The sequence below is a fragment of the Muntiacus reevesi genome, chromosome 3, assembly GCF_963930625.1.
Source record: "Muntiacus reevesi chromosome 3, mMunRee1.1, whole genome shotgun sequence".
Lineage (NCBI taxonomy): Eukaryota > Metazoa > Chordata > Mammalia > Artiodactyla > Cervidae > Muntiacus > Muntiacus reevesi.
Genome location: NC_089251.1, coordinates 83,278,939 through 83,294,670, shown reverse-complemented (window position 1 = coordinate 83,294,670; position 15,732 = coordinate 83,278,939).

The window sequence follows — 15,732 nt, the reverse complement described above, 5'->3', positions numbered from 1 at the left end:
TCCTCAGAAGACTTCACAAACTGGGTAAAGACAACCAAAATTAAAAAAGCCATTTTCTCTGTCATTAGCACCTGAGAAATGTTTTAGGTGACAAAGAACTGAAAATCTCTCTCCAATTCTCCCCGGAAAATGTACAGAGTCACAGTTGGACAGATTCTTGTATTTGAACAAGTAGAGACTATGGTGTATGCTGTTCTTAGTCACTCAGTCATGTCCAACTCTTTGCTACCTGTGGACTGTAGCCCGCAGGCTACTCTGTCAATGGGGATTCTCCAGGCAAGAATACTGGAATGGTTTGCCATATCCTCCTCCAGAGACCATAAGCCACTATTATTACGGCAAGTGTCCTACCTAAGAATTTGTTTCTATGAATTGCTTTGAAGATTGTTTCTATGTTTGTTCTCCATTTAAAAATTGGTGTAAAAATAGTCTCCCAGAAACAAAGGGTGATGCAGCCAAAAGCTTCACTTTAATACTTCCTGAAGCAGGTAGTGATTTTATCTGTATTTACTAATAAATGTTGAATGATGCAGGAAGTAGAGATCCATTCACAGTATCTAATAAAATAAACAATATTTAGTTCTTTGAAATTAAATTCTTTAATCGAAGATCAGCTATAAAGAGATATGGCATTTACACCTTCTAAAAATGTCAGAAGAGCAAAGAAGGATGACCAAATTACTAATTTTTCCTACATATTTTATTTGCAAATAATGGTAGTTATATGTGTATCAAGCTAATTTTGAAAAAAGAAACATACTTGTTATTGGTTTCATAGAATCATAATATTTTCATTTATCTCCTTGAATTTTTAATTAGGCTTTGAAGTTCTTTGAATCATAAAAAGTACTTTCTTGTGGTTGGTGATTGCATTATTATATGCCTTATTTTGACAGTTTGAATATATCTGGTTTTAAAATAAATAGTGAGTGAGACTCACCACTAGATGCTCTTAATGATTATGATTTTTTTTTTTTTTTTTTTTGCTGTACTTTGTTTTTGTTGCTCTTTGCAGAGTTTCTTTACTTTCAGCAAGTGGGGGCCACTCTCTTCTCATTGGGGTGGCTTCTCTTCTTGAAGAGCACAGGCTCTAGAGCGTGCAGGCTTTAGTAGTTGTGGTGCACAAGCCCAGCTGCCCCAGGACATGTGGAATCTTCCCAGACAGGGATTAAACCTATGTGCCTAGAGTCCCAACCACTGAACCACCATGGAAGTCCTGTTGTATGATTTTTGAGTCCCCATATTCCCTCATTAAGCTCAACCACAGCCTTCAATTATTATTCTTTACCCAAAGCCCCTATAAACATACCTTATTCTACCCTTCTCCTTAAAATTTTTCTGTTCCATTTGTCCCCTTCTTTATCTATAATTAAGTATTTCTACTTTCCCATCTATTTCTCCATTCTTTCACTCTCTTATTTGCTCTCAATGACTTTCTCCACCTTACCCTAAATTCATGAGGCTTTACTCAAGTCATTCATGCGTTTAGAACAATAGCCTTGCCCCAGTTTCTCCAATATTTTTATTATCATTCAGAAAGACTTTTGGATATCTCCTCTCCAAATGGTCTTTTCTGGCTAAATCAAGCCTGATCCTAAATAACCCATCCACTAGCTCCCCACCTTCCCCACCCCTTCTCACAGTCATATCCAGTGATCAGGCAGGTCAGGGCCTGGCCAACCAATTCTAACAGGATGGACTCACTGTGAGAACAGCGGGCCTGCGGCTAGACCGGCCACTGGAATTGGAGCAGCCTGGGGCTGCAGGGTTGGGGGACATGCCCTGCTGCAATGCTGAGGCTACAACCAAGTTTTTAACAGAACAAAGTATTATTAACAGAACCAACAGTGCTGGACTTCATAGTGACCTACATCCACTTTACCAGGCTTTATATTGTCACAGTTGAGCAAAGCATGGTGATGAGTGATTCAGGAGCCAGGAATATCCAGAGATTCAGCCAGGGAGAAAATGGTTAGGCTTATAGCAGTCTTCAAGAAAACAGCCAGGTCTCTCCAGGTCATCAGTGGTCTTAGAAAAATGAGAAAAGAGCCATGCCCGTGGGACCTGGCAGAGAGGTGGATTTACCAAGAAGCTAAGGATGCTTAAGTTTCAGATATGCTTACTTGCACCAGATCCTTATAAGCCCAGGAGAAGCCCTACCAATGCAATCAAAGAGTGCTACAAGTTCATGGAACATTAAACATCAGCCCATTTGCATTGCTCTGAAACTTAGAGTTTAATTTTCTCAAGAAACGTGAGGAAAAAATTTCCAAATTTGACAATAATCTAACACATTTATCTGACAATATTACTTACAAGTCATAAACCTGAAACTTTTCTAAACTGTCAACAATAGAGAAAAATATTTTGATAAATTATGTAAAGATTGAATTTTTCTTTGTGGTCTATGGAAAATTATGTTACAACATTGCAGTCAATGAGAGGCAAATCAAGAATAACAGCAAAAATGTAAGAGAAGGGTATTAGAGGTATGTGTCAGAAAGTTACTTCTTTTAGGGACCCCTCCTACACTGTTGGTGGGAATGCAAGTTGGTGCAGCCACTATGGAAAACAGTAGGGACATTCCTCAAAAAAATAAAAATAGAGTTGCCATATGATCCAGCAAATCCATTCTTAGGTATATATCCAGACAATACTACAATTCAAAAAGATACATGTACAGCAACCCCAAGTCCAAGGAGCGGCGGCTATGTGGGCGCAGGAGCAGCCAAGAGGCGCTACTCCACGTTCAAGGTCAGGAGGGGCGGCCGTGAGGAGATACCCCTCGTCCAAGGTAAGGAGCAGCGGCTGCGCTTTGCTGGAGCAGCCGTGAAGAGATACCCCACGTCCAAGGTAAGAGAAACTCAAGTAAGACGGTAGGTGTTGCAAGAGGGCATCAGAGGGCAGACACACTGAAACCATAATCACAGAAAACTAGCCAATCTGATCACAGGACCACAGTCTTCTCTAACTCAATGAAACTAAGCCATGCCGTGTGGGGCCACCCAAGACGGACGGGTCATGGTGGAGAGGTCTGACGGAATGTGGGCCACTGGAGAAGGAATGGCAAACCACTTCAGTGTTCTTGCCTTGAGAACCCCATGAACAGTATGAACAGTATGAGAAGGCAAAATGATAGGACACTGAAAGAGGAACTCCCCAGGTCGTAAGGTGCCCAATATGCTACTGGAGATCAGTGGAGAAATAATTCCAGAAAGAATGAAGGGATGGAGCCAAAGCAAAAACAATACCCAGCTGTGGATGTGACTGGTGATAGAAGCAAGGTCCGATGCTATAAACAGCAACATTGCACAGGAACCTGGAATGTTAGGTCCATGAATCAAGGCAAATTGGAGCTGGTCAAACAGGAGATGGCAAGAGTGAATGTCAACATTCTAGAAATCAGCGAACTAAAATGGACAGGAATGGGTGAATTTAACTCAGATGACCATTAAAGACATTATATCTTCTATTGTGGGCAGGAATCCCTTAGAAGAAATGGAGTAGCCATCATGGTCAACAAGAGTCTGAAATGCAGTACTTGGATGCAATCTCAAAAATGAGAGAATGATCTCTGTTCGTTTCCAAGGCAAACCATTCAATATCACGGTAATCCAAGTCTATACCCCAACCAGTAATGCTGAAGAAGCTGAAGTTGAATGGTTCTATGAAGACCTACAAGATCTTTTAGAACTAACACCCAAAAAAGCTGTCATTTTCATTATAGGGGACTGGAATGCAGAAGTAAGAAGTCAAGAAACACCTGGAATAACAAGCAAATTTGGCCTTGGAGTATGGAATGAAGCAGGGCAAATACTAATAGAGTTTTGCCAAGAGAACTCACTGGTCATAGCAAACACACTCTTCCAACAACACAAAAGAATATTCTACACATGGACATCACCAGATGGTCAACACTGAAATCAGATTGATTATATTCTTTGCAGCCAAAGATGGAGAAGCTCTATACAGTCAGCAAAAACAAGACCAGGAGCTGACTGTGGCTCGGATCATGAACTCCTTATTGCCAAAATTCAGACTTAAATTGAAGAAAGTGGGGAAAACCACTAGACCATTCAGGTATGACCTAAATCAAATCCCTTATAGGGTGGAAGTGTATCCCTATACAGTGGAAGTGAAAAATAGATTTAAGGGACTAGATCTGATAGAGTACCTGATGAACTATGGACGGAGGTTCGTGACATTGTATAGGAGACAGGGATCAAGACCATCCCAATGGAAAAGAAATGCAAAAAGGCAAAATGGTTGCCTGAGGAGGACTTACAAGTGGCTATGCAAAGAAGAGAAGCAAAAAGCAAAGGAGAAAAGGAGAGATATTCCCATTTGAATGCAGAGTTCCAAAGAATAGCAAGGAGAGATAAGAAAGCCTTCCTCAGCAACTGTACAAATAAGATCTTCACGACACAGATAATCACAGTGGTGTGATCACTCACCTAGAACCATACATCCTGGAATGTGAAGTCAAGTGGGCCTTAGAAAGCATCACCATGAACAAAGCTAGTGGAGTTGATGGAATTCCAATTGAGCTAGTTCAAATCCTGAAAGATGATGCTGTGAAAGTGCTGCACTCAACATGCTGGTAAATTTGGAAAACTCAGCCGTGACCACAGGACTGGAAAAGTTCAGTTTTCATTCCAATTCTAAAGAAAGGCAATCCCAAGGAATGCTCAAACTACTGCACAATTGCACTCATCTCACACACTAGTAAAGTAATGTTCAAAATTCTCCAAGCCAGGCTTCAGCAATACGTGAATCATGAACTTCCATATGTTCAAGCTGGTTTTAGAAAAGGCAGAGGAACCAGAGATAAAATTGCCAACATCCACTGGATCATTGAAAAAGAAGAAAGTTCCAGAAAAACATCTATTTCTCCTTTATGAACTGTGCCAAAACCTTTGACTGTGTAGATCACAATAAACTGTGGAAAATTCTGAAAGAGATGGGAATACCAGACCACCTGACCTGCCTCTTGAGAAACCTGTATGCAGGTCAGGAAGCAACAGTTAGAACTGGACATGGAACGACAGACTGGTTACAAATAGGAAAAAGAGTGTATCAAGGCTGTATATTGTCCCCTAGCTTTATTTAACTTATATGCAGAGTACATCATGAGAAACGCTGGGCTGGAAGAAGCACAAGCTGGAATCAATATTGCCAGGAGAAATATCAATAACCTCAGATATGCAGATGACACCACCCTTATGGCAGAAAGTGAAGAGGAACTAAAAAGCCTCTTGATGAAAGTGAAAGCGGAGAGTGAAAAAGTTGGCTTAAAGCTCAACATTCTGAAAACTAAGATCATGGCATCTAGTCTCATCACTTCATGGGAAATAGAAGTGGGAAACAGTGGAAACAGTGTCAGACTTTATTTTGGGGGGCTCCAAAATCACTGCAGATGGTGATTGCAGCCATGAAATTAAAAGATGCTTACTCCTTGGAAGGAAAGTTATGACCAACCTAGATAGCATATTAAAAAGCAGAGACACTACTTTGCCAATAAAGTTTCATCTAGTCAAGGCTATGGTTTTTCCAGTGGTCATGTATGGATGTGAGAGTTGGACTGTGAAGAAAGTTGAGCAATGAAGAATTGATACTTTTGAACTGTGGTGTTGGAGAAGACTCTTGAGAGTCCCTTGGACTGCAAGGAGATCCAACCTGTCCATCCTAAAGGAGATCAGCCCTGGGTGTTCATTGGAAGGACTGATGCTGAAGCTGAAACTCCAGTACTTTGGCCACCTCATGTGAAGAGTTGACTCATTGGAAAAGACCCTGATGCTGGGAGGGACTGGGGGCAGGAGGAGAAGGGGACGACAGAAGATGAGATGGTTGGATGGCATTACTGACTCGATAGACATGAGTTTGAGTAAACTTCAGGAGTTGGTGATGGACAGGGAGCCCTGGCCTGCTGAGATTCATGTGGTTGCAAAGAGTGGACACGACTGAGTGACTGAACTAAACTTACATTTATAGCAGCCATATCTATAATATCCAGGACATGGAAACAATCTATATATGTTCACTGATAGACGAATGGATAAAGATGTGGTTCACACACACACACACACACACACACACACACACACACACACAAAATGGAATATTACTAAGCCATAAAAAAGAATGAAATAGTGGCATTTAGAGCAATACGGACGGACCTAGAGATTAGCATATTAAGTGAAGTAAGTCAAAAAGAGAAAGACAAATATCATATGATATCACTTAATGTGGAATCTAAAATATGACACAAATGAACTTATCTATGAAACAGAAACAGACTCAAAGATATAGAGGACAGACTTGTGGTTACCAAGGAGCAGGGGGTGAGGATGGGAAAGGCATGGATTGGAAGTTTAAGACTAGCAGATACAAACTATTATATAAAGAATGGGTAAAGAACAAGGTCCTACTGTATAGCACAGGGAACTATATGCAACATCCTGTAATAAACCATGATAGAAAAGAATAGGAAAAAGAATATACATGCACACACACACACACACACACATATATATAACTGAATCACTTTGCTGTACAGAAGAAATTAATACAACAGTTAAATCAACTATACTTCAATAAAATAAATTTTTAAAAAAGGTTACTTCCTTTATAATATGCTGTTTTTCTGGATTTTATGTTTGTGATATTTGCCACCTTTTTGGGAAATGTTATTTGCTGTAAATTGTTTCTTATTCTAAATAAACATTTAGTTTGTAGCTAATTTTGTACTTTATTTTCCTTAAGCAGATTCCACCAAATTATACAAGCTTCAGGATCCATAGTATTATAATGGGTTTCCCTGGTAGCTTAGAGGGTAAAAAACATGCCTGCAATGAGGGAGACCTGGGTTCCATCCCTGGGTTGGGAAGATCCCCTGGAGGAGGGAACGGCTACCCACTCCTGTATTCTTGCCTGGAAAATCCCATGGACAGAGGAGCCTTGCAAGCTACAGTCCATGGGATCACAAAGAGTCAGACAAGACAGAGTGAGTTTCACTTTCAGGATCCATAAAATCTGCATCTGCCCCTAATCAAAAGGCCTCTACTAAGGAGGTGGGTGGAGTCAGCCAGATGTGGCCTGACATTTATCTCATTTGCAAGTAGTTAAATAGGGATGATGGAGAAGGAAATAGCAACCCACTCCAGTACTCTTGCCTGGAGAATCCCAGGGACTGGGGAGCCTGGTGGACTACCGTCAAATAGCAAATAGGCATGAATATACAATTTTTAAATCTTTAGTTGAAACTGCAAAAGACTGGACTATACTTCAGTATGTACAACGTGTGTCTTGCATTGAGATTTTATTAAAGCCAAACAGGGAGGGTATCTATGGTAGACACTGCTAGCCTATATCCTACCAGATTGCTCGTCTTCCTGGACAAACATAGGACTACATTTCCCAGGCTCCCTTGCGGTTGGGTGTGGTAGTCATGTGACTGCATTCTAGCCAATGGAATGTGGATGGAGAGACACAGCCCTTCTTGACTTAGCCCATGAAAACCTCCCATGGAAAACCCACCACTTCTTCCCTCTCTGTTGGTTTAAGGCACATAAGCACAATATCCTTGCAAATTACAGTAGCAGGTAATAGAGCCTCTAGGGCTTCCCTCGTAGCACAGTAGAAGTCTCTGTGTACTAACAAAAAAATCACATTTCGAGTCTGAGGTTTAGAATATGCAGATGAGAGTCCTGGCTGCACTGACCCGAGGAAGATGAGACAGCTAGTTCTTGAGGTCAGACCTTCTGGGCATTACTTCTCATGCCACAGTGATACCCACAGGAGAGCAGTTCCATGGACCGCTTTTCAATGGAATTATGAGTGGACTCATTGGCCAGTGATAGTAGAGATGCTGTGATTCTGGGGGGAGCATCTCACTTCACTGTGAAGTGGCTGAGTACCAATCATCCTCTTTGCCCTCTGTATATCCCTCTGTTATCCAGGCAAGAAGAGTTATAGAGAAGGAGAAATAAGAAAACCATCTTAAGCCATGAATTTCTAATTGTGTTATCTGTTAGACCCTTACAGATAATTGGTTAAAACTATGCTTCATGAAGGAAATTTTAACAACCTTAATTAAGACTTGAAAGACCAATCCCAAAGCAGAAATCATATAGTAAATAACTAGCAGAATTGATTTAATTTAAAAGAATTAATTTCCTTATAAAAGACCATAAACAGAATCGAAAAGCAAATGACAACTGGGGATTATATTTGAAACATAACAAGAGACAATGAAAGTCCTTATTAGATACTGATCTTTTAAAATCAGTGAAAAATAGAGATAGCCCTAAAATAAGTGAAGATCACAAATGGTCAATTTATGAAAGAATACAAATTCTTGTGTTTATTCTAATAAACAGTCTCAAACATAAATAAGGAAATACTAATTTAAATATGATAATTAGTACCTATAAAATTAGAAGGTTATATTTAAATAATAATATCAAGTGTATTCTCTATGGTGAAGGTTAAAGGGAAGAGGTCCTTTCAAGTATTTTGGGAAAGAGTATAAACTTCGGACTTCCCTGGTAGTCCAGTGGTTAAGAATCCACCTTGCAAAGTAGGGGATGCAGGTTCGATCCCTGGTCAGGGAACTAAGATCCCACATGTGTGGGGCAGCTAAGCGTGTGTGCCGCAGCTACTGAGCACACACACTCTGGAGCCTATGTGCCACAACTAGAGAGTCTGTGTGCAGCAACAAAAAGATCCTGCGTGATGCAAGGAAGATTCTGCATGCTGTAACTAAGACCCAACACAACCAAATAAATAAATAAAATTTTAAAACTGGAACAAACTTTCTGGAGGGCAATTTATAATACACATTAGAGCAGTTGTTGTCAAAGCCAGGCATTTAAACATAGGAAATTTAATACAGGGGTTCATCAGATAATAGTTAAAAGGGCCAGAGAAACCAAAGGGGAAGATGATGCTACTTGGAGACCATTAACTTCAGAACTAAACCACCCCTCAGGCTTGAGAAGCAAAATGAAAAAGGTGATATTACCGGGGTCCATAATCACCACCACAGGCCCTGAGCAGAAAGTCAACATTGGTGTTTCTGGACTTGTTGCTGCTGGAGCCTGTAATCACCTGCAATTGGCTCCCAAGGACACCGATGAAGCCAAAAGCAGGAAAAAACATGGCTTCTACCCAGCAGGCAACAGAGAAGGCAATGGCACCCCACTCCAGTACTCTTGCCTGGAAAATCCCATGGATGGAGGAGCCTGGTAGGCTGCAGTCCATGGGGTCGCAAAGAGTCGGACACAACTGAGAGACTTCACTTTCACACATTGAAGAAAATGGCAACCCACTCCAGTGTTCTTGCCTGGAGAATCCCAGGGACAGCAGAGCCTGGTGGGCTGCCGTCTATGGGGTCGCCCAGAGTCGGACACGACTGAAGCGACTTAGCGGCAGCGGCAGCAGCTACCCGACAGGCAAAGGAGTCTGGAAAATGTAGTTTACAGGCTCCCAGTCACCTGTACACAAGAGAGTATTAAAGGGCAAGTATGGGTCTGAGCGCCAAAATTTAAAACTCCAGTGCATGCATCGGTAGCATAAAAATGTTTATGTGAGATGTGGGTTTGATACTTGTGTCAAGAAGATCCCCTGGAGAAGGAAATGGCAACCCACTCCAGTATTCTTCCCTGGGAAATCCCATGGACAGAGGAGCCTGGTAGGCTATAGTCTCTGGGGTCTCAAAGAGTTGGGACGAATTAACAACTAAATAACAACTATCAATTATAATTTTCCTGTATAAATGTTTAAGGAAATATGTAACAAAACACAAAAAGATGTATGACAAGGACATTTGTAATGGTGTCACACTCAGTAAGATGTGCCATATCTGGTTGTTTTTCCCTTCCTGTATTCTTCATGTTGCAACCGGATTTGACCCACGAGTTCAGGAGTGGCATGTGTCACTTCCAGGATGCATTTCATCTCGCCCGTGAACTGCTCCAGAGTTACCTTTTCCCTCTGGCACAGTGACCAGTGACATTCGAGACCAGTTATACTAGGTCCCTATGTGACTATGATGTGCAGAGGTCCCTTGCTAACCCTGTACATGAGTGAAAAATAAATCTCTGTTATTTTAAGCAACGGAGAGTTACTTGTTATAACAACATAGACTAGACAAGTTTGACTTGAACACATGGAATGATTTATGAGAGCAGAGAATGACAACCAATGTGTTCAATAGTACGGGAAAGTGAAATAAATGACTATATATCCACATCATGGACTATATTGTTGCCAGTGGAGAGTGCTTTTGGAAAATATCGAAAGAGATGAGAAAATCTTCACTATCAAAAATTAGGTGGAAAAAATAGAATATAAAACAATCTATATTAAATGAGACTCATACATGAGATTATACAGTAAGTCCCCTACATAAGAACCTTCAAGTTGCAAACTTTCAAAGATGCAAACATTCGTTCACATGTCCAATCAGGTAAGTTAATTCACATGTCTGGTATAACTGTCATATGTATACATCGTCTACAAGGGTTGTGTTTTTATGCACTTTACCACACAGTACTGTATCAAGTGTAGGAGTACAGTAACTCTATTTCAAGCCCAGGATGTCCAGAAGCAAGTGTAAAATCAGTGTTATATAGCCTAGTTAGGTACCTAGGCTAACTCTGTTGAACTTACGAACAAACTGGACTTACAAATGCACTCTCGGAATGGAACTCATTCGTATGTAGCGGACTTACTGTACATAAAATGTTCTGTGCAGTGAATGCTGAGATGGTATGTTATTGCTATATAACCAGAAACATGTAAATGACACAGTACAAGCTCAGTGGCTGGGCCACTCCCGATTCAGACACACGCTTGACATTCTGGCTGAGATGGCCCTAAGCAGTGGTGTGTATTCCTCCTGTGGTGGGAGCATCAGGCAATGCTGCGGTCCCTCGTGACACTCGTGGACATGACCAGCCAGCGTCATTCCGGGACTTCCCTCTTGCTGCTGAGACATGAGATGCTGTGGGCTCCAGGCTAAATGATGGCATGAAACCCAACGGACACCCATCCAGTGGGGTCTCTGAGGTTGCATGTTGCCGACAAAGATGTGGGGCATGCTGCCGACACATGTCTACACTTCGACTTGCCCTGAGGACGTGTCTACACTCCCACTTGCCCTGAGGACATGTCTACACTCCCACTTGCCCTGAGGACGTGTCTACACTCCCACTTGCCCTGAGGATTGTGCCTTATGCTGCAGATGCCACAGCTGCCATCTTGGACCCAGCCTCCCAGACAGACAGCTTAGAGGGAGAAACGCCCTGCAGAGCAAATTTTGATCAATGGAAATGGAAGTTGGTGGATTACACCCCCAGGATGGAGTTGTCACACCTCCACAGCAGGTTTCTGAAGACATCCTACAGGAATGAGCAATCAACAGCACTTGTCACCACTTCATAACCTGCCCTCCTTCTTCCTCTGCCTCCCTCTCACTTCCTGGGATTGGGCTCCCCAGTGAAGTGTTTTAAGATTTAGCCTTAGCACTGTTTTCTAGGCATTGACCTCGGACAGTTACTTATGCTTCCATACATATTTCATGGTTCCAAGTATACGAGCAATGCTTCTAACAGAGCTTATGCAACCCTTCCCCACCTACCCCGCAGCAGCACATAGCCATGTCTCCCACAGACTCCCCTCCCAGTCTCCGTAAGGAAGACACAGAGGTGAGGATAAGACAGAGACAGAACATGCAATGGAGGCTTTAGTGCCATAACTGCTTGCAACTCAACAAAGCTGTATGAATTTTAGATATTTGATTTCTTTAGAAATGCCAAGAAAAGAACACAGCAGCATTTCATTTCCCAAGGGATGACAGCGGACGCAGGGTCACTAATACAAGCGTGTATAACTCTTCTAACACCTTGCTGTAGAAGGATTCCATCACAGTGTGTTGCAACTACCGCAGAAAGCTTATTTCTTCTTTCTTCCTATATCAGACCTGACTTTCCATGGCCTCATTCACCTACTTGTACCTGAAGAATCTAGACAAGCTCTTCTGTGATTGGCTTCTGGCCTGGAGCAGCTCAGAAACAGCTATTAGCCAGGTCTCTCTGACACAGAGGTGCACTTTGGTCTCCCTGGGCCCCTGGTTGGCCACCTTGAATTTCACAGCTTCGGAGCTTGCCTTGGCCTGAGCCTTCCTGTGTCAGGAGCCAGGCTCCTGGCTTCCTCTTAACTCCCGACATCTGGGTGTCCTGTTACCTGTGAGTCATCTCGATCATTGACTCTTGGCCTGCCTTCACTTCCTGACATCAGAGCTGGTGCTGGTACCACTCGTCTTTCAGGCACTGACCCTTGGCATATGGCAGACCCTACTGGCCCCAACACTTGCCCTGACTAATTATCCCCCGCCTCCCACATCTTGCAGCATAAAATATGATCACTCATTTTTAAATACAAACTGTCTCTTGTTCACACTAAATAGTATTAGGTGTTTACCAATGATCTCCAACTTGATGAAAGCAGAAGCCAAAAGGAGTTATTTAACTAAGATCATGAAAGCTAAGAGAGGACTCTTTTATGAGAACAAATACTCTTTATAGAAATATCAGTAATACTTTGTTGAGTACCTACTAGCTGCCAGGTACTAATCGAAGGAATTTTACAGCTATTAGCTCACTAAATCAACACAAAAGCCCTATGAGGTAAGTCCTCTGGTTGCCATTTTATAAAAAGGTGAAGAGTATATCTTCTATTTCATTACTTCTCCATGTTGTAAAATAGTTGATCAGTACCTTGAAATCTCTCACCAGTCTTTTTAAAAAATATTTATTTATTTATTTGGCTGCATTGGCCTTAGTTGTAGCATGCGGGATCTTTAAGTTGTTGAGTATGGGATCTAGTTCTCTGACCAGATATCAAACTGGGGTCCCCTGCTTTAAGAACATGGTCCTATTCACTGGATCACCAGGGAATTCCCTCTCCCCAGTCTCAATGTATCTCTCATAACAAAAATAATGACTTAATAATAGATTTGCTGTTGTTGTTCAGTCGCTAAGTCATGTTTGACTCTTTGTGGACTGCAGCACACCAGGCTTCCCTGTCCTTAACTATTTCTCAGAATTTGCTCAAGTTTGCTCTGTTGATAACAGACATCAGTTTTAATGTGGCCTCAACATCTTGAATTTCTGTTACTCTTATTGGTCATCTTCCAAGCAACTATAACAAACATATAGTACAATTTATCGTTACGCATCAAAATTTAAAATAGCCTTTCCTAACAAACACATGAAAAGATGCTCAACATCACTCATTATCAGAGAAATGCAAATCAAAACCACAATGAGGTACCATTACACGCCAGCCAGAATGGCTGCTTTCCAGAAGTCTACAAGCAATAAATGCTGGAGAGGGTGTGGAGAAAAGGGAACCCTCTTACACTGTTGGTGGGAATGCAAACTAGTACAGCCTCTATGGAGAACAGTGTGGAGATTCCTTAAAAAACTAGAAATAGAACTACCATATGACCCAGCAATACCACTCCTGGGCATACACACTGAGGAAACCAGATCTGAAAGAGACACGTGCACCCCAATGTTCACCGCAGCACTGTTTATAATAGGCAGGACATGGAAGCAGCCTAGATGCCCATCAGCAGACGAATGGATAAGGAAGCTGTGGTACATATACACCATGGAATATTACTCAGCCGTTAAGAAGAATTCATTTGAAACAGTTCTAATGAGATGGATGAAACTGGAGCCCATTATACAGAGTGAAGTAAGCCAGAAAGATAAAGACCAATACAGTATACTAACGCATATATATAGAATTTAGAAAGATGGTAATGATAATGCTATATGCAAGACAGAAAAAGAGACACAGATGTATAGAACAGACTTTTGGACCCTATGGGAGAAGGTGAGGGTGGGATGATCTGAAAGAACAGCATCGAAATATGTATATTATCAAGTGTGAAACAGATCGCCAGTCCAGGTTGGATGCATGAGACAAGTGCTCAGGGCTGGTGCACTGGGATGACCCAGAGGGATCGGGTGGAGAGGGAGGTGGGAGGGGGGATCAGGATGGGGAACACATGTAAATCCATGGCTGATTCATGTCAATGTATGGCAAAAACCACTACAATATTGTAAAGTAATTAGTCTCCAACTAATAAAAATAAAAGAAAAATAAATAAATAAAATAACCTTTCCTTGTCATCTTAAAATTTCACATCTAAAAAAAAATATAAGTTCTCCTGGTAGATAAATATATGTAAAAGAGTATTTACCACAGTGCAGTTTATAGTATCAAAAAACTGGGAATAAATTGACTATTAATCAGCAGGTGATTCATTCACTTAATTAAGGCATATTCATACAATAGCCTGCTATATACTATCGATCCATTTAAAAGGAAAAGGGCACATCTATGTGAACTAACATGGAAACATGTCCAAGATATGGTGTCAAATGAAGAAAGATAAGACTACATATTCTATTAATGCAAAAAAGTATACTTATAAATTATACAATTTATAAATTTATAATACTACATAAAATACATTTATATGTCTGAAACACTAAGTTATTAATATTAGTGATTTTTCTGTGACATTAGATCAGTTATGGGGGTAGCAGTGGGGGTTTTCATTTTATAATCTTATATGCAATTATATTTTTTACATTTGAAACTTGTATGTTTTTATAAGAAAAAACATTTAATATACCAATTTCTATTCTGAAACTAAAATTTTCATGGAAGGCAAAGATTCTATGTAGTTATTTTTTACACCAGTGATCAGAGGACTGACTGTCTTCATGAAAACTTCAGGTCTTATCTTCATGGGAAATGAGCAAAAATCCTCTGTTCTTATTCTATTCTCGTCTGTTGCCAATGTAGTGTTAGATAAGTTCAATCTTTTTACACAAGTCAATATTTAACAATTCTAACATGCTGTAAGTTACATATTTCTTTTTTTACTTCCTTCTGTTTTATTATATAGCTTTATTTTTATACCAGGGTGACGTGTTTGGAAATCATCGTGATGTTCATATTACATAAACAGAAGCATATTGAATTCCCTGGATTATCTCACATTAACTCAGTTAGATCGGATGCTAGTGTCTGTGCCCACAAGAGATTTCTTCAAAATCTTTAATGTATTTTAAGATAATGGATTCCTTGTTCCTTATACAGACTTGCTAAGTAAGGAAGATTTAAATGCAGAAAGATTTAAGTAAAAAAAAAAAAAATGCATACCCTATGAATTCAGCTGTGTTACCCAACTTGTAATTACTCAAAGGTTTCCGAAGAATCAGTAATTGAAATTTAATTCACATCCGGGTTCCAAGTTTATATAGGAAACTAAGTTATCTAAAGTTTGGGCTTATCAACTGAATAAACTATGCCTAGTGTTTCTAGCCTTAGTGTTCTAGTCTTGCTTTAGGGAAACCACCTCTGCCTTCTAAGATATAAACCTCTCACTATAAAAATAGTAGGGAAGGACTTCTGGTGTAGTTCAGTGGTTAAGAATCCATGCTTCCGTTGCAGAGGGCAAAGGTTTGATCTCTGGCTAGGGAACTCAGATCCCACATGCCATGTGGTATGGCAGAAAAATAAATAGTAGTGAATAGCGGTAGTAGTAGTAATATTGAACACATTTTCCTAATAACTTAGATTTATTAAGTGCTTTCACAGGTATAGACAAATTCAAAACTGGTAGTGAGGCAAAGGGAAAATCTCCAG